Raw genomic sequence first — 23,450 nt, 5'->3', positions numbered from 1 at the left:
CTGTAGTTCAGATGATATCTTTTATTCAAATGCAGTGAGGCCTCTTACTCGCAGTTGGACGATCCTACCACACTCTAGATTCCACTAGACATCTTTTTCCCTGACCGGGAATCGAACCCGGGCCGCGGCGGTGAAAGCGCCGAATCCTAGCCACTAGACCACCAGGGACATGCTTTGTGTAATGTGCAATCTGTTGTCAATCACTATGAAAAATAGGGCATTTGTACAGTAAAATATTCAGGCCGATAAACAAAGTTCATCATTCCAAGTTTCTCAAATGTATAGAATACAATACTGTAGCTCAGATGATATCTTTTATTCAAGTGCAGACTGGCCTCTTACTCAGAGTTGGACTATCTGAGCACACCCCAGGTTCCACTACAACTGTTTTTCCCTGACCGGGAATCGAACCCGGGCCGCGGCGGTGAGAGCGCCGAATCCTAGCTACTAGACCATCAGGGACATACTTTGTGTATTGTGCAATCTGTTGTCAATCACTATGAAAAATAGGGCATTTGTACAGTAAAATATTCAGGCCGATAAACAAAGTTCATCAAATAAGTTTCTCAAATGTATAGAATACAATACTGTAGCTCAGATGATATATTTTATTCAAATGCAGACTGGCCTCTTACTCGGAGTTGGACGATCTGAGCACACCCCAGGTTCCACTAAAACTGCTTTTCCCTGACCGGGAATAGAAACCGGGCCGCGGCGGTGAAAGCGCCGAATCCTAGCCACTAGACCACCAGGGACATGCTTTGTGTAATGTGCAATCTGTTGTCAATCACTATGAAAAATAGGGCATTTGTACAGTAAAATATTCAGGCCGATAAACAAAGTTCATCATTCCAAGTTTCTCAAATGTATAGAATACAATACTGTAACTCAGATGATATCTTTTATTCAAGTGCAGACTGGCCTCTTACTCAGAGTTGGACTATCTGAGCACACCCCAGGTTCCACTACAACTGTTTTTCCCTGACCGGGAATCGAACCCGGGCCGCGGCGGTGAGAGCGCCGAATCCTAGCTACTAGACCATCAGGGACATACTTTGTGTATTGTGCAATCTGTTGTCAATCACTATGAAAAATAGGGCATTTGTACAGTAAAATATTCAGGCCGATAAACAAAGTTCATCAAATAAGTTTCTCAAATGTATAGAATACAATACTGTAGCTCAGATGATATATTTTATTCAAATGCAGACTGGCCTCTTACTCGGAGTTGGACGATCTGAGCACACCCCAGGTTCCACTAAAACTGCTTTTCCCTGACCGGGAATCGAACCCGGGCCGCGGCGGTGAGAGCGCCGAATCCTAGCCACTAGACCATCAAGGACATACTCTGTGTAATGGGCAATCTGTTGTCAATCACTATGAAAAACAGAGCATTTGTACAGTATTCAGGCCGATAAACAAAGTTCATCATTCCAAGTTTCTTAAATGTATAGAATGCAACACTGTAGTTCAGATGATATCTTTTTTTCAAATGCAGTGAGGCCTCTTACTCGCAGTTGGGCGATCCTACCACACTCTAGATTCCACTAGACATCTTTTTCCCTGACCGGGAATCGAACCCTGGCCGCAGCGGTGAAAGCTCCGAATCCTAGCCACTAGACCACCAGGGACATGCTTTGTGTAATGTGCAATCTGTTGTCAATCACTATGAAAAATAGGGCATTTGTACAGTAAAATATTCAGGCCGATAAACAAAGTTCATCAAATAAGTTTCTCAAATGTATAGAATACAATACTGTAGCTCAGATGATATATTTTATTCAAATGCAGACTGGCCTCTTACTCGGAGTTGGACGATCTGAGCACACCCCAGGTTCCACTAAAACTGCTTTTCCCTGACCGGGAAAAGAACCCGGGTGAGAGCGCCGAATCCTAGCCACTAGACCATCAAGGACATACTCTGTGTAATGGGCAATCTGTTGTCAATCACTATGAAAAACAGAGCATTTGTACAGTATTCAGGCCGATAAACAAAGTTCATCATTCCAAGTTTCTTAAATGTATAGAATGCAACACTGTAGTTCAGATGATATCTTTTATTCAAATGCAGTGAGGCCTCTTACTCGCAGTTGGACGATCCTACCACACTCTAGATTCCACTAGACATCTTTTTCCCTGACCGGGAATCGAACCCGGGCCGCGGCGGTGAAAGCGCCGAATCCTAGCCACTAGACCACCAGGGACATGCTTTGTGTAATGTGCAATCTGTTGTCAATCACTATGAAAAATAGGGCATTTGTACAGTAAAATATTGAGGCCGATAAACAAAGTTCATCATTCCAAGTTTCTCAAATGTATAGAATACAATACTGTAGCTCAGATGATATCTTTTATTCAAGTGCAGACTGGCCTCTTACTCAGAGTTGGACTATCTGAGCACACCCCAGGTTCCACTACAACTGTTTTTCCCTGACCGGGAATCGAACCCGGGCCGCGGCGGTGAGAGCGCCGAATCCTAGCTACTAGACCATCAGGGACATACTTTGTGTATTGTGCAATCTGTTGTCAATCACTATGAAAAATAGGGCATTTGTACAGTAAAATATTCAGGCCGATAAACAAAGTTCATCAAATAAGTTTCTCAAATGTATAGAATACAATACTGTAGCTCAGATGATATATTTTATTCAAATGCAGACTGGCCTCTTACTCGGAGTTGGACGATCTGAGCACACCCCAGGTTCCACTAAAACTGCTTTTCCCTGACCGGGAATAGAAACCGGGCCGCGGCGGTGAAAGCGCCGAATCCTAGCCACTAGACCACCAGGGACATGCTTTGTGTAATGTGCAATCTGTTGTCAATCACTATGAAAAATAGGGCATTTGTACAGTAAAATATTCAGGCCGATAAACAAAGTTCATCATTCCAAGTTTCTCAAATGTATAGAATACAATACTGTAACTCAGATGATATCTTTTATTCAAGTGCAGACTGGCCTCTTACTCAGAGTTGGACTATCTGAGCACACCCCAGGTTCCACTACAACTGTTTTTCCCTGACCGGGAATCGAACCCGGGCCGCGGCGGTGAGAGCGCCGAATCCTAGCTACTAGACCATCAGGGACATACTTTGTGTATTGTGCAATCTGTTGTCAATCACTATGAAAAATAGGGCATTTGTACAGTAAAATATTCAGGCCGATAAACAAAGTTCATCAAATAAGTTTCTCAAATGTATAGAATACAATACTGTAGCTCAGATGATATATTTTATTCAAATGCAGACTGGCCTCTTACTCGGAGTTGGACGATCTGAGCACACCCCAGGTTCCACTAAAACTGCTTTTCCCTGACCGGGAATCGAACCCGGGCCGCGGCGGTGAGAGCGCCGAATCCTAGCCACTAGACCATCAAGGACATACTCTGTGTAATGGGCAATCTGTTGTCAATCACTATGAAAAACAGAGCATTTGTACAGTATTCAGGCCGATAAACAAAGTTCATCATTCCAAGTTTCTTAAATGTATAGAATGCAACACTGTAGTTCAGATGATATCTTTTTTTCAAATGCAGTGAGGCCTCTTACTCGCAGTTGGGCGATCCTACCACACTCTAGATTCCACTAGACATCTTTTTCCCTGACCGGGAATCGAACCCTGGCCGCAGCGGTGAAAGCTCCGAATCCTAGCCACTAGACCACCAGGGACATGCTTTGTGTAATGTGCAATCTGTTGTCAATCACTATGAAAAATAGGGCATTTGTACAGTAAAATATTCAGGCCGATAAACAAAGTTCATCATTCCAAGTTTCTCAAATGTATAGAATACAATACTGTAGCTCAGATGATATCTTTTATTCAAGTGCAGACTGGCCTCTTACTCAGAGTTGGACTATCTGAGCACACCCCAGGTTCCACTACAACTGTTTTTCCCTGTCCGGGAATCGAACCCAGGCCGCGGCGGTGAGAGCGCCGAATCCTAGCCACTAGACCATCAGGGACACAATTTGTGTATTGTGCAATCTGTTGTCAATCACTATGAAAAATAGGGCATTTGTACAGTAAAATATTCAGGCCGATAAACAAAGTTCATCAAATAAGTTTCTCAAATGTATAGAATACAATACTGTAGCTCAGATGATATATTTTATTCAAATGCAGACTGGCCTCTTACTCGGAGTTGGACGATCTGAGCACACCCCAGGTTCCACTAAAACTGCTTTTCCCTGACCGGGAAAAGAAACCGGGCCAAGGCGGTGAGAGCGCCGAATCCTAGCCACTAGACCATCAAGGACATACTCTGTGTAATGGGCAATCTGTTGTCAATCACTATGAAAAACAGAGCATTTGTACAGTATTCAGGCCGATAAACAAAGTTCATCATTCCAAGTTTCTTAAATGTATAGAATGCAACACTGTAGTTCAGATGATATCTTTTATTCAAATGCAGTGAGGCCTCTTACTCGCAGTTGGACGATCCTACCACACTCTAGATTCCACTAGACATCTTTTTCCCTGACCGGGAATCGAACCCGGGCCGCGGCGGTGAAAGCACCGAATCCTAGCCACTAGACCACCAGGGACATGCTTTGTGTAATGTGCAATCTGTTGTCAATCACTATGAAAAATAGGGCATTTGTACAGTAAAATATTCAGGCCGATAAACAAAGTTCATCATTCCAAGTTTCTCAAATGTATAGAATACAATACTGTAGCTCAGATGATATCTTTTATTCAAGTGCAGACTGGCCTCTTACTCAGAGTTGGACTATCTGAGCACACCCCAGGTTCCACTACAACTGTTTTTCCCTGACCGGGAATCGAACCCGGGCCGCGGCGGTGAGAGCGCCGAATCCTAGCCACTAGACCATCAGGGACATACTTTGTGTATTGTGCAATCTGTTGTCAATCACTATGAAAAATAGGGCATTTGTACAGTAAAATATTCAGGCCGATAAACAAAGTTCATCATTCCAAGTTTCTCAAATGTATAGAATACAAAACTGTAGCTCAGATGATATCTTTTATTCAAGTGCAGACTGGCCTCTTACTCAGAGTTGGACTATCTGAGCACACCCCAGGTTCCACTACAACTGTTTTTCCCTGACCGGGAATCGAACCCGGGCCGCGCCGCCGAATCCTAGCCACTAGACCATCAGGGACATACTTTGTGTATTGTGCAATCTGTTGTCAATCACTATGAAAAATAGGGCATTTGTACAGTAAAATATTCAGGCCGATAAACAAAGTTCATCAAATAAGTTTCTCAAATGTATAGAATACAATACTGTAGCTCAGATGATATATTTTATTCAAATGCAGACTGGCCTCTTACTCGGAGTTGGACGATCTGAGCACACCCCAGGTTCCACTAAAACTGCTTTACCCTGACCGGGAATCGAATCCGGGCCGCGGCGGTGAGAGCGCCGAATCCTAGCCACTAGACCATCAAGGACATACTCTGTGTAATGGGCAATCTGTTGTCAATCACTATGAAAAACAGAGCATTTGTACAGTATTCAGGCCGATAAACAAAGTTCATCATTCCAAGTTTCTTAAATGTATAGAATGCAACACTGTAGTTCAGATGATATCTTTTATTCAAATGCAGTGAGGCCTCTTACTCGCAGTTGGACGATCCTACCACACTCTAGATTCCACTAGACATCTTTTTCCCTGACCGGGAATCGAACCCGGGTCGCGTCGGTGAAAGCGCCGAATCCTAGCCACTAGACCACCAGGGACATGCTTTGTGTAATGTGCAATCTGTTGTCAATCACTATGAAAAATAGGGCATTTGTACAGTAAAATATTCAGGCCGATAAACAAAGTTCATCATTCCAAGTTTCTCAAATGTATAGAATACAATACTGTAGCTCAGATGATATGTTTTATTCAAGTGCTCACTGGCCTCTTACTCAGAGTTGGACTATCTGAGCACACCCCAGGTTCCACTACAACTGTTTTTCCCTGACCGGGAATCGAACGCGGGCCGCGGCGGTGAGAGCGCCGAATCCTAGCTACTAGACCATCAGGGACATACTTTGTGTATTGTGCAATCTGTTGTCAATCACTATGAAAAATAGGGCATTTGTACAGTAAAATATTCAGGCCGATAAACAAAGTTCATCAAATAAGTTTCTCAAATGTATAGAATACAATACTGTAGCTCAGATGATATATTTTATTCAAATGCAGACTGGCCTCTTACTCGGAGTTGGACGATCTGAGCACACCCCAGGTTTCACTAAAACTGCTTTTCCCTGACCGGGAATCGAACCCCGGCCGCGGCGGTGAGAGCGCCGAATCCTAGCCACTAGACCATCAAGGACATACTTTGTGTATTGTGCAATCTGTTGTCAATCACTATGAAAAATAGGGCATTTGTACAGTAAAATATTCAGGCCGATAAACAAAGTTCATCAAATAAGTTTCTCAAATGTATAGAATACAATACTGTAGCTCAGATGATATATTTTATTCAAATGCAGACTGGCCTCTTACTCGGAGTTGGACGATCTGAGCACACCCCAGGTTCCACTAAAACTGCTTTTCCCTGACCGGGAATCGAACCCGGGCCGCGGCGGTGAGAGCACCGAATCCTAGCCACTAGACCATCAAGGACATACTCTGTGTAATGGGCAATCTGTTGTCAATCACTATGAAAAACAGAGCATTTGTACAGTATTCAGGCCGATAAACAAAGTTCATCATTCCAAGTTTCTTAAATGTATAGAATGCAACACTGTAGTTCAGATGATATCTTTTATTCAAATGCAGTGAGGCCTCTTACTCGCAGTTGGACGATCCTACCACACTCTAGATTCCACTAGACATATTTTTCCCTGACCGGGAATCGAACCCGGGCCGCGGCGGTGAAAGCGCCGAATCCTAGCCACTAGACCACCAGGGACATGCTTTGTGTAATGTGCAATCTGTTGTCAATCACTATGAAAAATAGGGCATTTGTACAGTAAAATATTCAGGCCGATAAACAAAGTTCATCATTCCAAGTTTCTCAAATGTATAGAATACAATACTGTAGCTCAGATGATATCTTTTATTCAAATGCAGACTGGCCTCTTACTCAGAGTTGGACTATCTGAGCACACCCCAGGTTCCACTACAACTGTTTTTCCCTGACCGGGAATCGAACCCGGGCCGCGGCGGTGAGAGCGCCGAATCCTAGCCACTAGACCATCAGGGACATACTTTGTGTATTGTGCAATCTGTTGTCAATCACTATGAAAAATAGGGCATTTGTACAGTAAAATATTCAGGCCGATAAACAAAGTTCATCAAATAAGTTTCTCAAATGTATAGAATACAATACTGTAGCTCAGATGATATATTTTATTCAAATGCAGACTGGCCTCTTACTCAGAGTTGGACGATCTGAGCACACCCCAGGTTCCACTAAAACTGCTTTTCCCTGACCGGGAATCGAACCCGGGCCGCGGCGGTGAGAGCGCCGAAACCTAGCCACTAGACCATCAAGGACATACTCTGTGTAATGGGCAATCTGTTGTCAATCACTATGAAAAACAGAGCATTTGTACAGTATTCAGGCCGATAAACAAAGTTCATCATTCCAAGTTTCTTAAATGTATAGAATGCAACACTGTAGTTCAGATGATATCTTTTATTCAAATGCAGTGAGGCCTCTTACTCGCAGTTGGACGATCCTACCACACTCTAGATTCCACTAGACATCTTTTTCCCTGACCGGGAATCGAACCCGGGCCGCGGCGGTGAAAGCGCCGAATCCTAGCCACTAGACCAACAGGGACATGCTTTGTGTAATGTGCAATCTGTTGTCAATCACTATGAAAAATAGGGCATTTGTACAGTAAAATATTCAGGCCGATAAACAAAGTTCATCATTCCAAGTTTCTCAAATGTATAGAACTAGAATTTCGCGGGCCTTCGGCCCGCTCATCCTCGCGCCATGCGATGCGTCGCAAATGGGAAGAAGGCAATGGCAAGCCATGATGTTTTAATTTATGCATTTGCTTGGAAAGCGCAAAGTTGCCAAGCTGGCTGAGTGGCCCTGTGTGGTGTTGTGTATTTGCGTCTGAAAGTGAGCATGGCAAGGCGCAGGAACAGTATACTGTACTGTACTGTGCTGTACTGTAAGTCTTTGTACTGTACTGTACTCATGTGTACTGTACTGTACTGTTGTCTGTGCTGTTGTATTAGTGTTATTTTTTATTATTATTATTATTATTACATGGATTAATATTCTGATGTACTGTACTGTTCTCTGTACTGTTGATATTATAGTTATTAGTGTTGTGTTATTATGCCTTATTATTATTATTAGTATTATTACATGGATTAATATTCTGATGTGAGCTTTGTTTCTGTACTGTACTGTACTCATGTGTACTGTGCTGTTCTCTGTATTGTTGATATTATTGTTGTTATTAGTGGTGTTATTATTGATTATTATTATTATGATTGAAAGAGAGCATGGCAAGGCGCAGGAACAGTATACTGTACTGTACTGTACTCATGTGTACTGTACTGTACTGTTCTCTGTACTGTTATTAGTGTTGTGTTCTTATTTATTATTATTATTATTATTACATGGATTAATATTGTGATGTACTGTACTGTACTGTTGTCTGTACTGTTGATATTACAGTTATTAGTGTTGTGTTATTATTTGTTATTATTATTATTATTACATGGATTAATATGCTGATGTGAGCTTTCTTTCTGTACTGTACTGTACTCATGTGTACTGTACTGTTCTCTGTACTGTTGTTATGATTAGTGTAGTGTTGTGATTTTGTATTATTATTATTATTAGCGTTTTGTGGCGTGTGTGTGTGTGTGCGTGCCATTTCAGCTGCATCGCGAGGCGATCCAAAATCCCCCCCCCCCCCCCCGCGCACGCACGCACGCACACACACACACACACACACACACACACACACACGTGTCTGCAGTGACACTGCGTTGTACACAGCTGTTCTATTTCATCCGTACTGACTGCCAGAGGCAGTGCTTAACACTGGACGCAAATCATCCAGTGTTAAGCAGTCATCCAGGATTCATAGAACCATAGTTACATACGTAACTTACGTGTTGTGTTGCATCGCGTTGTTGCAGCGTGTGCGTGTAGTGTTGGCGTTGTTGTTGTTATCCATATATGCGCCTCGGTTCGGCCCGATTGTACCACGCCAGGTGTCGATGCGGTCGTGTTTGCATGATTGTAACTGTGTATGTATGTAATCGCGGCGCTCTCCATCCAAGTTAGAATCAGTGTAGAACCTGTGTTGTTGTTGTTCTTCTTCTTCTGCTGTTGGTTTCCGGCAGGCTGTACACTGTGTGGGTGTGTGTGCGCGCGCGTGCGTGCGTGGGTGCGTGTGTGTGTGTGTGTGTGTGTGTGTGTGTGTACTGTGTAACTTCCGGTAGTGTTTCCGGAAGTGTGGAAGGTAACACGAAACACACGTGGGTCACGTGGTGGGGTTTAGAGCCATTGGGAAGGGGTGATGTAGTGTTGCCAGGTCCACGTATTGTAAGCGAGTGGTAGTGTGTGAAAGTATAGGCTGTAGGCTGTAGGAAGTCAGGGTTTGCGGCCTTGTTTACATAGACGTGGCAACAATGTTGGCGGCGCAGCCACTCTATGGCGCAGCCAATGAAAAGAGTGGAATGACGGGATGCAGTGTTGCCAGGTCTGCGAATTGTAAGCGAGTTGTAAGTAGCGTGTTGAATGGCATTTTTTCTGTGCTTGTTTTCATAGACGTGGCAACAAATTAGGCGGGGGTGTCGGTGCTTGTGGCGTGTTTGTGTTTGTTATTGATATTGATATTGTTTGCGAGTGTGGACGGGAGCCGGCTTTAGTGGCAGTGCGATGACAATTTGTACGCGGCTGGTGTTGAGTGTGGCCGTGCGGCGCGACATGAGGAGATAGGGAACCAACGACGCGGAGGGTAAGTGTGTGACGTGTTAGTGTGTTGTTGCAGTGTGTGTTGCAGCGTGTTGCAGCGTGTCAGTGACGTAGTAGCTGGTGCCTTTTGTTCCTGTGCGTGCTTTTGGGCACATGTTTTCAATTGTAATATAGGATACAATACTGTAGCTCAGATGATATCTTTTATTCAAGTGCAGACTGGCCTCTTACTCAGAGTTGGACTATCTGAGCACACCCCAGGTTCCACTACAACTGTTTTTCCCTGACCGGGAATCGAACCCGGGCCGCAGCGGTGAGAGCGCCGAATCCTAGCCACTAGACCATCAGGGACATACTTTGTGTATTGTGCAATCTGTTGTCAATCACTATGAAAAATAGGGCATTTGTACAGTAAAATATTCAGGCCGATAAACAAAGTTCATCAAATAAGTTTCTCAAATGTATAGAATACAATACTGTAGCTCAGATGATATATTTTATTCAAATGCAGACTGGCCTCTTACTCGGAGTTGGACGATCTGAGCACACCCCAGGTTCCACTAAAACTGCTTTTCCCTGACCGGGAATCGAACCCGGGCCGCGGCGGTGAGAGCGCCGAATCCTAGCCACTAGACCATCAAGGACATACTCTGTGTAATGGGCAATCTGTTGTCAATCACTATGAAAAACAGAGCATTTGTACAGTATTCAGGCCGATAAACAAAGTTCATCATTCCAAGTTTCTTAAATGTATAGAATGCAACACTGTAGTTCAGATGATATCTTTTATTCAAATGCAGTGAGGCCTCTTACTCGCAGTTGGACGATCCTACCACACTCTAGATTCCACTAGACATCTTTTTCCCTGACCGGGAATCGAACCCGGGCCGCAGCGGTGAGAGCGCCGAATCCTAGCCACTAGACCATCAGGGACATACTTTGTGTATTGTGCAATCTGTTGTCAATCACTATGAAAAATAGGGCATTTGTACAGTACAATATTCAGGCCGATAAACAAAGTTCATCCAAAAAGTTTCTCAAATGTATAGAATACAATACTGTAGCTCAGATGATATATTTTATTCAAATGCAGACTGGCCTCTTACTCGGAGTTGGACGATCTGAGCACACCCCAGGTTCCACTAAAACTGCTTTTCCCTGACCGGGAATCGAACCCGGGCCGCGGCGGTGAGAGCGCCGAAACCTAGCCACTAGACCATCAAGGACATACTCTGTGTAATGGGCAATCTGTTGTCAATCACTATGAAAAACAGAGCATTTGTACAGTATTCAGGCCGATAAACAAAGTTCATCATTCCAAGTTTCTTAAATGTATAGAATGCAACACTGTAGTTCAGATGATATCTTTTATTCAAATGCAGTGAGGCCTCTTACTCGCAGTTGGACGATCCTACCACACTCTAGATTCCACTAGACATCTTTTTCCCTGACCGGGAATCGAACCCGGGCCGCGGCGGTGAAAGCGCCGAATCCTAGCCACTAGACCACCAGGGACATGCTTTGTGTAATGTGCAATCTGTTGTCAATCACTATGAAAAATAGGGCATTTGTACAGTAAAATATTCAGGCCGATAAACAAAGTTCATCATTCCAAGTTTCTCAAATGTATAGAATACAAGACTGTAGCTCAGATGATATCTTTTATTCAAGTGCAGACTGGCCTCTTACTCAGAGTTGGACTATCTGAGCACACCCCAGGTTCCACTACAACTGTTTTTCCCTGACCGGGAATCGAACCCGGGCCGCGGCGGTGAGAGCGCCGAATCCTAGCCACTAGACCATCAGGGACATACTTTGTGTATTGTGCAATCTGTTGTCAATCACTATGAAAAATAGGGCATTTGTACAGTAAAATATTCAGGCCGATAAACAAAGTTCATCAAATAAGTTTCTCAAATGTATAGAATACAATACTGTAGCTCAGATGATATATTTTATTCAAATGCAGACTGGCCTCTTACTCGGAGTTGGACGATCTGAGCACACCCCAGGTTCCACTAAAACTGCTTTTCCCTGACCGGGAATCGAACCAGGGCCGCGGCGGTGAGAGCGCCGAATCCTAGCCACTAGACCATCAAGGACATACTCTGTGTAACGGGCAATCTGTTGTCAATCACTATGAAAAACAGAGCATTTGTACAGTATTCAGGCCGATAAACAAAGTTCATCATTCCAAGTTTCTTAAATGTATAGAATGCAACACTGTAGTTCAGATGATATCTTTTATTCAAATGCAGTGAGGCCTCTTACTCGCAGTTGGACGATCCTAACACACTCTAGATTCCACTAGACATATTTTTCCCTGACCGGGAATCGAACGCGGGCCGCGGCGGTGAAAGCGCCGAATCCTAGCCACTAGACCACCAGGGACATGCTTTGTGTAATGTGCAATCTGTTGTCAATCACTATGAAAAATAGGGCATTTGTACAGTAAAATATTCAGGCCGATAAACAACGTTCATCATTCCAAGTTTCTCAAATGTATAGAATACAATAATGTAGCTCAGATGATATCTTTTATTCAAGTGCAGACTGGCCTCTTACTCAGAGTTGGACTATCTGAGCACACCCCAGGTTCCACTACAACTGTTTTTCCCTGACCGGGAATCGAACCCGGGCCGCGGCGGTGAGAGCGCCGAATCCAAGCCACTAGACCATCAGGGACATACTTTGTGTATTGTGCAATCTGTTGTCAATCACTATGAAAAATAGGGCATTTGTACAGTAAAATATTCAGGCCGATAAACAAAGTTCATCAAATAAGTTTCTCAAATGTATAGAATACAATACTGTAGCTCAGATGATATATTTTATTCAAATGCAGACTGGCCTCTTACTCGGAGTTGGACGATCTGAGCACACCCCAGGTTCCACTAAAACTGCTTTTCCCTGACCGGGAATCGAACCCGGGCCGCGGCGGTGAGAGCGCCGAATCCTAGCCACTAGACCATCAAGGACATACTCTGTGTAATGGGCAATCTGTTGTCAATCACTATGAAAAACAGAGCATTTGTACAGTATTCAGGCCGATAAACAAAGTTCATCATTCCAAGTTTCTTAAATGTATAGAATGCAACACTGTAGTTCAGATGATATCTTTTATTCAAATGCAGTGAGGCCTCTTACTCGCAGTTGGACGATCCTACCACACTCTAGATTCCACTACACATCTTTTTTCCCTGAGCGGGAATCGAACCCTGGCCGCGGCGGTGAAAGCGCCGAATCCTAGCCACTAGACCACCAGGGACATGCTTTGTGTAATGTGCAATCTGTTGTCAATCACTATGAAAAATAGGGCATTTGTACAGTAAAATATTCAGGCCGATAAACAAAGTTCATCATTCCAAGTTTCTCAAATGTATAGAATACAATACTGTAGCTCAGATGATATCTTTTATTCAAGTGCAGACTGGCCTCTTACTCAGAGTTGGACTATCTGAGCACACCCCAGGTTCCACTAAAACTGCTTTTCCCTGACCGGGAATAGAAACCGGGCCGCGGCGGTGAAAGCGCCGAATCCTAGCCACTAGACCACCAGGGACATGCTTTGTGTAATGTGCAATCTGTTGTCAATCACTATGAAAAATAGGGCATTTGTACAGTAAAATATTCAGGCCGATAAACAAAGTTCATCATTCCAAGTTTCTCAAATGTATAGAATACAATACTGTAACTCAGATGATATCTTTTATTCAAGTGCAGACTGGCCTCTTACTCAGAGTTGGACTATCTGAGCACACCCCAGGTTCCACTACAACTGTTTTTCCCTGACCGGGAATCTAACCCGGGCCGCGGCGGTGAGAGCGCCGAATCCTAGCTACTAGACCATCAGGGACATACTTTGTGTATTGTGCAATCTGTTGTCAATCACTATGAAAAATAGGGCATTTGTACAGTAAAATATTCAGGCCGATAAACAAAGTTCATCAAATAAGTTTCTCAAATGTATAGAATACAATACTGTAGCTCAGATGATATATTTTATTCAAATGCAGACTGGCCTCTTACTCGGAGTTGGACGATCTGAGCACACCCCAGGTTCCACTAAAACTGCTTTTCCCTGACCGGGAATCGAACCCGGGCCGCGGCGGTGAGAGCGCCGAATCCTAGCCACTAGACCATCAAGGACATACTCTGTGTAATGGGCAATCTGTTGTCAATCACTATGAAAAACAGAGCATTTGTACAGTATTCAGGCCGATAAACAAAGTTCATCATTCCAAGTTTCTTAAATGTATAGAATGCAACACTGTAGTTCAGATGATATCTTTTTTTCAAATGCAGTGAGGCCTCTTACTCGCAGTTGGGCGATCCTACCACACTCTAGATTCCACTAGACATCTTTTTCCCTGACCGGGAATCGAACCCTGGCCGCAGCGGTGAAAGCTCCGAATCCTAGCCACTAGACCACCAGGGACATGCTTTGTGTAATGTGCAATCTGTTGTCAATCACTATGAAAAATAGGGCATTTGTACAGTAAAATATTCAGGCCGATAAACAAAGTTCATCATTCCAAGTTTCTCAAATGTATAGAATACAATACTGTAGCTCAGATGATATCTTTTATTCAAGTGCAGACTGGCCTCTTACTCAGAGTTGGACTATCTGAGCACACCCCAGGTTCCACTACAACTGTTTTTCCCTGTCCGGGAATCGAACCCAGGCCGCGGCGGTGAGAGCGCCGAATCCTAGCCACTAGACCATCAGGGACACAATTTGTGTATTGTGCAATCTGTTGTCAATCACTATGAAAAATAGGGCATTTGTACAGTAAAATATTCAGGCCGATAAACAAAGTTCATCAAATAAGTTTCTCAAATGTATAGAATACAATACTGTAGCTCAGATGATATATTTTATTCAAATGCAGACTGGCCTCTTACTCGGAGTTGGACGATCTGAGCACACCCCAGGTTCCACTAAAACTGCTTTTCCCTGACCGGGAAAAGAAACCGGGCCAAGGCGGTGAGAGCGCCGAATCCTAGCCACTAGACCATCAAGGACATACTCTGTGTAATGGGCAATCTGTTGTCAATCACTATGAAAAACAGAGCATTTGTACAGTATTCAGGCCGATAAACAAAGTTCATCATTCCAAGTTTCTTAAATGTATATGTAGCATATACTTCGTGAAATAAGAATATGGTTGGGACCAGTACTGCTGTCAGAAGTAGGTGTAGTGGTAGAAGGAATTTGCATTGAAATCATAAAGAACCCAGGAGACTGAAAATTATGCTTAATATGATATTATTATTGAAAAACAAAAGTAAAACAAACAACAATCAATCAGATAAACAAAGTAAATTCAGGTCGAGGTCAGAGTCAATTGTTCAGCTTCAATTGTTCAAAGTCAAGGTCAGAGGGGTAATGTGTGAGGCAGTGTTTTGAGTGTATGGAGTAGTTATGGGGGGGGGGGAAGTGTGTGTTTGAGTGCGTTTCAGGTTCTTGGACTTAGCTCGCCATTGTATTCGTCTTCATCATCATCATTCATGGTTTCATGGAGTAAGGGGAAAAACCTGGCCTGAATACAAAAAGGCCAAATTAAATATCTTGTAAAAATAATAATCAAAGTAGCATACAAATCAAACATTTACAAATGTCAAATCAAATAGTTCATCAAAAACATCAAATGAAAATAACCAAACAAAACAATTCAAACATTTCAAACAAACAATAAACTCACCAATTCAGTCAATTCAATTCAGTGCAGGTGCATCCAGCTCATCCGTTCACCAGTGTGTATTGAGGTCTAAAACCAATGTTGATCAGTGTTAATATAGAGTTTGGTAATAAAGATTGGTAAATAGTAAAATGTTTGTAGAGGGGATACAGACCTGCCACAGCCAGTGATGTGCACCTCTCTGACTGAGACAAAAGTGCTGTGCTTTATACTAGGGTGTGGTGGTGATTGCTGATTGCTGATTTCAAACTGGTGTGACTGAGTGAGTGAGTGAGTGATCGGTGTGATGAGCTGTGACCTGATGCAGATGGCACCGTGACCATACAAAACAGGGATGCAAATACAGACAATACAGACAATTATAAACCTGGGTTACATCCTCCCCCCTTAAATCCATGCACGTCCCGTTGCATGTTACACGACATGGATTTGTGGGTTGGGGAAGGAACTAGGCACACCCCTATCACTCAATGCATCAGTGTATGCTGTAGACAAACTTTGAAATAAAGATTGAACAACATTTATCAAAGGGTTGCCCAACTGAGAATATTGAAACCTTTTAGGGGCTTGTCGGCTTCTATCTGAACGCCTAAGTGAACTCTCAGCATCAGGTTGAGTTGTAATGACTGTAGGTTCAGTGGATTTGTCCATTTCAGGTTCCTCGGATATTTCTCCTTCCGGTAAGTTTGCATTTGGTAAGTTTCCATCCAGTGAGTTTCCATCGGGTTCAATATTGATAGGTTGGTTTTCCTCCACAGTTTCAGGTAAGTGGGTCCTTCCAGTTATTTCAGGTAAGTGTTCCATTTCCACAGGTTCAGTTAAGTGTGTTTCAACAGTTTCAGGTAAGTGCTCCATTCCAGCGGATTCAGGTAAGTCCTCCATTTCAGCAGATTCAGGTAAGTCCTCCATTGTACGGTGTTCAGAACATTGCTCCTCAACAGTTGTGCGAGTCTCTGTCTCGCCTCCAGTATTAGAGTTGTGTTCCACAGTGGGCTTAACTGTTGGCTGAACATGGCTTGGTGAAACCCAATAATCGGAATCCTCCTCCGTTGGAAAGTCTGCGTCAACAGGTTCAGTTCCATTGTCACCTGGGTGATGACGGGTTCGTGGCCTACGGACAGAAACAGGCTGAGGGCATTCTTCCTCTGATGTCAAGGGAAGAAACCCACAGGGAAGGAGAAGATCTCTATGTAGGGTGCGTTTCGGCCCATCCTTGTTCTCTGGCCTTACAGTGTATACTGGAAGATCTCCTGCACGACTGACCACAACATAGATATCTGCTTCCCATTTGTCCGCAAGTTTATGTTTCCCACGAATTCGTACATGTCTGACTAGGACTCTGTCCCCTACCTCAAGTTCTGAGGTAGTTATCCGTTTGTCAAAACGAGCTTTGTTTCTTTCTGCCGTTTTGAGGGAATTTCGAGAAGCCAACTGGTAGCTCTCTTCCAATCGGGATTTGAGATTTTGCACATATTGGGAATGAGATTTCTGCTGATCTCCTCTCACAGGTAAGTTGAAAGCTAGATCAACTGGCAGTCGTGGTGAACGTCCAAACATAAGTTCATACGGAGTGAACCCGGTTACTTCATTGCGGGTGCAATTGTAAGCATGAACTAAGGGCTTCACATATTCTCGCCATTTTGATTTTTGCTTATTTTCCAGGGTTCCCAACATATTGAGCAACGTCCGGTTAAACCTTTCAACAGGGTTTCCCCGTGGATGGTACGGAGTTGTGTGACTTTTTTGGATGCCTGAAATTTCACACAATTCTTTGATTAGCTTTGATTCAAAGTCAGGTCCTTGGTCAGTGTGTAACCGTTCAGGTATGCCATAATAGACAATGAAGTTATCCCACAAACATTTTGCTACAGTTTTAGCTTTTTGGTTGGGAGTGGGAATAGCAAGGGCAAACTTGGTGAAATGGTCAGTTAGTACAAGGATGTCCTTTGTATTGCTGGAATCTGGCTCAAGGCTAAGGAAATCCATGCACACCAATTCAAGAGGGCGTGTTGCTCTTATGTTCACCAGGGGTGCGGCTTTCTCAGGAAGAGCTTTTCTGCGTATACAGCGATCACATGTCTTGATTTTGTGCTCTACAGATGCAGACATTCTGGGCCAATAGAACCTTGTACGGACAAGATCAACAGTACGCTCTATGCCCATATGACCCATGTCATTATGTAAGCTCTGCAAGACAGTTGCACGCAGCTCTTCTGGTAGAACAAGTTGATATGAAATGTGTTCGTTCTCTTGTCTCCTTCGGTACAGGATATCATTTTGCAACTCCAATCTATTCAATTCTCTGAGTAGAAGTGGAAGGTCAGGAAGCTCATTCCTTACAGCTGGAGGAACTTTTTCTCCTGTTTCCAGTTGGAAAATGATTTCACGAAGGCATGGATCAGACCTCTGCTTCTCCTTAAGATCAAGCTGTGATAGAGAAGGAATGACAGGTAAGCCGTGTTGATCCTCTTCAACATAACTGTCAGGAATTGCATCAGCAGAAATTGCCAAAGACTCTACAAGAGTAAAGTCATGGGGGTCATTCAATGTTCTGACCAAGCTACTTTGACAGATGGCATTGACGACATCGGAGGAGACATCTTCAAGGGAGCCATCAGCCAAGTGTTGTTGGGTAAACCGACTAATGCGATCCCTCTCTTTCTCAGACTGGCCCTCATCCAGATACAGTTCATGTGGTCGCCTGGAGAGACCATCGGCATCAAGATTTTGTTTGCCAGCCCGGTACTGAAGCTTGAAAGAGAATGTAGACAAAGCAGCTAACCATCTGTAACTGGTTGCGTCTAACTTTGCAGAGGTAAGTATGTAGGTAAGGGGATTACTGTCTGTGACTACAGTAAAATGACACCCATACAAGTAATCATGGAGCTTCTCGGTCACACTCCATTTGAGTGCAAGAAACTCTAATTTATGAGCTGGATATCTGGATTCACTGCTTGACAGACCCCGACTGGCAAACGCAATAGCTCTCAGTTTCCCATCCTGTTCCTGATATAATGCGGCTCCAAGCCCAGTGGTACTGGCATCAGTATGCAAGATGTATGGCTTCTTGGGGTCTGCAAAACCAAGAACAGGGGCAGTGGTAAGTGTTTCTATGAGTCTCTCGAATGCGTCTTGACAGGTGGGTGTCCATCGATCTCCAAAAGGCTGGTGTGGATTGTGATAATGATCACTGGTTCCCTTGCCCTTTGTAGTTTTGCGTGAAGGTGGATATCCTCGAGTTAGTTCATTGAGTGGCTTTACTATGTCAGCATACCCCTTTATGAAGCGACGATAGTAGCCCGAGAACCCTAAGAAGGATCTCAACTCTTTCAGGGTTTTAGGAATTGGCCAGGATTTTAAGGCATTCACTTTTTCTGGGTCCGTTTCCACTCCATCTTCTGATACAATATGTCCCAAGTATCGAACTGAGGTTTGGAAGAATTTGCACTTCTCCGGGGACAGTTTTAACCCATATTCTTTCAAACGATTGAGTACTCTCGTCAGTCGAATTTCGTGTTCTTCCAGAGTGTCGGAATAGATGATAAGGTCATCCAAGAATACAAGGACTTCCCTCAGATTTAGGTCTCCCATGCATTTTTCCATCAACCTTTGGAATGTGCTGGGTGCATTGGTCACTCCCTGTGGCATTCGGTTAAACTCCCAGAATCCAAGGGGTGTGACAAAGGCGGTTTTATCCTTGTCAGCGTCATCCATTGCGATCTGGTAGTATCCAGATTTCAAATCCAGCACTGAAAACCATTTGGAGCCTGTTAGTGCTGAAAATGTCTCTTCAAGATTAGGTAGTGCATAGGCATCCTTCACTGTTTGAAGATTGAGTTTTCGATAGTCTATGCACAAACGTACATCGTTGTTTTTCTTCCGCACAACCACAATGGGTGAAGAAAATGGTGATTCAGACTCTCTGATAACACCGGCCTCCAGCAAGTCATTAAGATGTTTGCGTACTGCCTCGATATCTTGGGGATGAATAGGCCTGGCACGATGTTTAAAGGGAGTTTCATCATGGAGTTTAATGCGATGCTTCACCTTGTCTGTGCACCCAAAGTCTAAATCATGAAGAGCAAAGACCTCTGGCATTGCACTGAGCTTGTTGGTGATATGCTCTTTCCACTCTGCAGACAGTGGAGAATCAGCAAAGTTGATGTTCAGCTTCTGCGGGTCTGAGACTGGGGAAGTTGTCACATTGTGTTGTGAAAGAATGCAATGAAAAGCACCAAGTTCTGCGATGACACAGAGCGGGGGAATGGAAATGTCTTGATCAGTTTCATTTGTGACCATTACAGGAACTTTGTAAGGTGCATTTGAAGGAAGAGTGCTGAGACAACTCTTGACACATAGGCCACCAGGTAAGTATGACTGGGTGGGATGCTCTACAATCACCCAGCAATCTGCAGATGGACTATGGACCTTAGCGGAGCCTTCAAGAATGACACTGTGGCATGCAGGAATGACAGTAGGTGTCTTACTGAGCATTCTCACAACTCCAACACTTCCATCTTGGTTCTGTTGTTGCCGTCGTAACTCAAGTGTTTTGAGTACTACTCGGTAACCATACTGACTGGGTTGATGATGTGGTGTCTTGCCACCAAAGTATTTCTCATAGAGTATGTCAAGTGTATTGGTTCCTATGAGAACTGGAGATGGCGTTGGGCGTACCTCTGGAACTACAAGTGCAAGAGTTGGTACATCAATGTCTGTTCCCACAAAGTCTTTTGGGAAACGAACCACCATTTCTATATATCCCAAGTATGGAACAGACTGTCCTGCTGCACCCTCAACCTCCAATAGATCACAGATAGGTTTGAGGGGTTGCTCAGCCAGGTTCTGCTTGTAAAAGGACAGTGGAACTGTGGTTACTTGAGAACCAGTATCCATAAGACAATTGAAATCAATACCAGCAATGTTGACTACTGCTGTGCATCTGGAACCAACTAATCCTTTTGGAAGCTTAGTGACTGAGTTCTTTGCACTTGACATGTTGAGTTTAGCACACCGTTTGCGTTTAGGCTTAGGACATTGAGCCGTTACAGTCCCCGTTCGTCCTACAACAGGAACTGTCTTTAGTTTAACTGGTCACCGGGGTGTTGTTTCTCCCATTTCTGACACTTTGAATTGAATTGCTTCCTTTTCTCCGCCACTAGTTCAGGGTTTGGGTCATTGTCACACTGTGGTCTGATGTGACCATCCTCTCCACACCGGAAACAGTATCCGGGTTTTGGTCTGAGACTTGGTGATTTGGACTGCGAGTATTGCACAGGCTGTTTACCAGTCGTATGTGATTTCTTGCTGTGAGGCTTACTGGTACTAGCTGGCGTTTGAGAGAAGGAGCCTTTAGCTCCCTGTTGGTTAGCTGTTAGCGCTGCTAACTGGGTTTGAATTTCTGCCATTTGCTTTGTGAGGGCTTTCAGTGTAGCACTCATTCCTTTCCCCTCCTCATCACTGTCATCCTTGTCGCTATGGGCAACCTGCCAGTTAGATGCCACTTTCTGTTTCCCAGTGCCCAGATGCCGTTTCATGCGCATAGATTTTGCTGCTTCACGATCTTCTTCTGTGCGCAAAAGCAAGAGTAGCTCAGCAAAGGATGGGGGATTTGCTTTCTTGTGTTTCAGTTGAAGCTCTGAAAGAAGAGAATTATCCCAGCACCCTCTACAGAATTGGTTCAGAAGGTGTTTATCTACTTCTGTGACAGGAATGCCACCTCGCTTGACAGTGAGATTCAACGCTACATGGAGACGTTGCAGGTAAGAAGAGGGTTTCTCCGCAGCATCTTGAACAGTATCCATGAATTTGGCATACAGTTCGTCGCCATCTTGGACTGTGCCAAAAGCTGAATCAAGCAGTTGCAGATAAACAACAGGCAAAGTGTCTGGACTCAAGTGCTTCACCATATCTGCAGCTGGAGGAAGAATGCTTTCAAGGATCTTTCTGGATCTCAGAAGATCAGACACAGCAGGATCTTTCATGAGTAAATCAACGCTGAAGCGCCAAGCATCATAGTCAACTTCATGAGAGGGTCTTGGTACCTTGCCGGAAAAGACTCTCAGTCGTTGAAAGGAAACATTGTGAGCATTTTCCTCACTCTTGACTATATGCTCAACAACATACCGCTGGATTCCAGGAGGGTTCAAATCAGGAGCTATAGAAGGACTTGGTTGAGCTGTACCCATTGAGGTGGGTTTGTAAGGTGTTTGGGGTGAAGTTTTCAGCTGCTCTGCTGGTTCCTCAGGTGACTTGCGACTAGCAATGGTTTCACCAATTTGAGACATCATGTCCTTGAGAACTTCATTGTAGTCCTTTCCACTTGCTTGAGACAATGTTTTTAAATCATCCAAGTAGGATTTGGTCTTTGTACTGCCTACACCCTTTGTGTACAAATCAGACAGGTTTTGAATGATGAACGCATTTTCTTTGTCATCCGTAACATGAGAATGTGGCAATAGCGGCTCTAGGGATAGCATAGCAGATCCTGAGGCAAATTCAACAACCAGATAGTGATTAAATTGTGATTCAGTGTCCTTGATTATTTCAGCCCTGTCGATTGCACCATATTGCTTCAGAAAATCCATAACCTCCTCATAATCCTCTGTCTCCACCACTCCATTTATCAACACTGCATTTGGAATTTTGATATTGATACTTTCAAATACCTCCATCTTTAAACCTTAACTTGAGTAAACCTTTAAACTTTATGAAAATCAAAAACCTTCTCCTGGCTGGCTCGCCACAATTATGTAGCATATACTTCGTGAAATAAGAATATGGTTGGGACCAGTACTGCTGTCAGAAGTAGGTGTAGTGGTAGAAGGAATTTGCATTGAAATCATAAAGAACCCAGGAGACTGAAAATTATGCTTAATATGATATTATTATTGAAAAACAAAAGTAAAACAAACAACAATCAATCAGATAAACAAAGTAAATTCAGGTCGAGGTCAGAGTCAATTGTTCAGCTTCAATTGTTCAAAGTCAAGGTCAGAGGGGTAATGTGTGAGGCAGTGTTTTGAGTGTATGGAGTAGTTATGGGGGGGGGGGAAGTGTGTGTTTGAGTGCGTTTCAGGTTCTTGGACTTAGCTCGCCATTGTATTCGTCTTCATCATCATCATTCATGGTTTCATGGAGTAAGGGGAAAAACCTGGCCTGAATACAAAAAGGCCAAATTAAATATCTTGTAAAAATAATAATCAAAGTAGCATACAAATCAAACATTTACAAATGTCAAATCAAATAGTTCATCAAAAACATCAAATGAAAATAACCAAACAAAACAATTCAAACATTTCAAACAAACAATAAACTCACCAATTCAGTCAATTCAATTCAGTGCAGGTGCATCCAGCTCATCCGTTCACCAGTGTGTATTGAGGTCTAAAACCAATGTTGATCAGTGTTAATATAGAGTTTGGTAATAAAGATTGGTAAATAGTAAAATGTTTGTAGAGGGGATACAGACCTGCCACAGCCAGTGATGTGCACCTCTCTGACTGAGACAAAAGTGCTGTGCTTTATACTAGGGTGTGGTGGTGATTGCTGATTGCTGATTTCAAACTGGTGTGACTGAGTGAGTGAGTGAGTGATCGGTGTGATGAGCTGTGACCTGATGCAGATGGCACCGTGACCATACAAAACAGGGATGCAAATACAGACAATACAGACAATTATAAACCTGGGTTACATATAGAATGCAACACTGTAGTTCAGATGATATCTTTTATTCAAATGCAGTGAGGCCTCTTACTCGCAGTTGGACGATCCTACCACACTCTAGATTCCACTAGACATCTTTTTCCCTGACCGGGAATCGAACCCGGGCCGCGGCGGTGAAAGCACCGAATCCTAGCCACTAGACCACCAGGGACATGCTTTGTGTAA

At 43.6% G+C, this 23,450-nt stretch overlaps 2 long non-coding RNA genes across 2 annotated transcripts; both read right to left on the bottom strand.

Annotated features, from left to right (window-relative positions):
• Positions 1-15,021: 15,021 nt before the first annotated feature.
• On the bottom strand, positions 15,022-16,414 carry LOC306913712. Its single transcript, XR_013788596.1, has 3 exons — positions 15,715-16,414; positions 15,564-15,629; positions 15,022-15,401 (listed from the first exon to the last, which is right to left on the bottom strand). It is a non-coding gene; the product is annotated as an uncharacterized lncRNA (long non-coding RNA).
• A 5,941-nt stretch (positions 16,415-22,355) lies between these two features.
• Positions 22,356-23,179, bottom strand: LOC306914088. The gene is made up of 3 exons (XR_013788641.1): positions 23,032-23,179; positions 22,881-22,946; positions 22,356-22,718 (listed from the first exon to the last, which is right to left on the bottom strand). It is a non-coding gene; the product is annotated as an uncharacterized lncRNA (long non-coding RNA).
• Positions 23,180-23,450: the final 271 nt, after the last annotated feature.

Source organism: Electrona antarctica, assembly GCF_951216825.1.
Source record: "Electrona antarctica genome assembly, chromosome: 21".
NCBI classification, from domain to species: Eukaryota; Metazoa; Chordata; class Actinopteri; order Myctophiformes; family Myctophidae; genus Electrona; species Electrona antarctica.
The sequence above is the reverse complement of the archived record's forward strand: the minus strand, read 5'-3'. Positions and strand labels throughout refer to the sequence as shown.